The sequence below is a fragment of the Orycteropus afer genome, unplaced genomic scaffold (assembly GCF_000298275.1).
Source record: "Orycteropus afer afer isolate SDZICR_OR568_19922 unplaced genomic scaffold, OryAfe1.0 scaffold00719, whole genome shotgun sequence".
NCBI classification, from domain to species: Eukaryota; Metazoa; Chordata; class Mammalia; order Tubulidentata; family Orycteropodidae; genus Orycteropus; species Orycteropus afer.
In genome coordinates this window covers 458,420-459,210 of record NW_006922306.1, presented here as the reverse complement: position 1 = coordinate 459,210, position 791 = coordinate 458,420, and positions in this window count along the sequence as shown.

The following is a 791-nucleotide window of genomic DNA, read 5'->3' as shown; positions in this document are numbered from 1 at the left end:
AAACCAATTAACACAGACACAGAAGATAATCCTGGACCCCTGAGCCTTGAAGGGAAGGATATACAAGTGGACTAATCCCCAACTAGCAGAAGAATTTGCATGAAAATACCAAAAAAAGAGACAAATGGAGCTATGGTCTGGCAGCAATCCTGAGCGATCCTGATGGCACAGATAGCTTGAAGATTCCCGAGTGGTGGTAGGACCTAAGAATTAACCTAAAAATCACCCTGTTAGCCAGGGACTGCACTGAGGACTGTTCGCTGTGGCTGGGGAACAAACGGAGAAGGTGAAGAGAAAGGTGGGCTGAGCTGTGGACTTTTGCTGGTCCTGGGGGCACAGCCATTTTGAAGGTTTAAAAAGTGGCTTGACTATTTTGGATATTTAAAGAGACAGCACTCTTGCACATTCCTGGGGCTTAAGAAGACGTTCTCCTTTCCAGCAACCCCAATGACACTCGGGACCTGCAAGACTGAAAAGATCTTTGATGGTTATTCAATAGTAATTTGTGTCTAATTGAGTGGAAGACAACAACAGTCTCCATAAGACACAACTACACCTACACCTCTTGCAACTTCACTTACTGAATGAGAGGCAGTACCTCCTTCTCCACCAACGGGCCAACAATAAAAAACCACCAAGAAGAGCCTGAATCACCCTTGGCTGCTCTTCAAACACAGTTAAGAGAAATCTAAATACAACAATGCCATGATGCCTCAGAAACAACAGACCATCACAGTCCACACAAAGAAGCAAGATAAAGTGGTAGAAACAAGGAAGCAGGATACAGACCC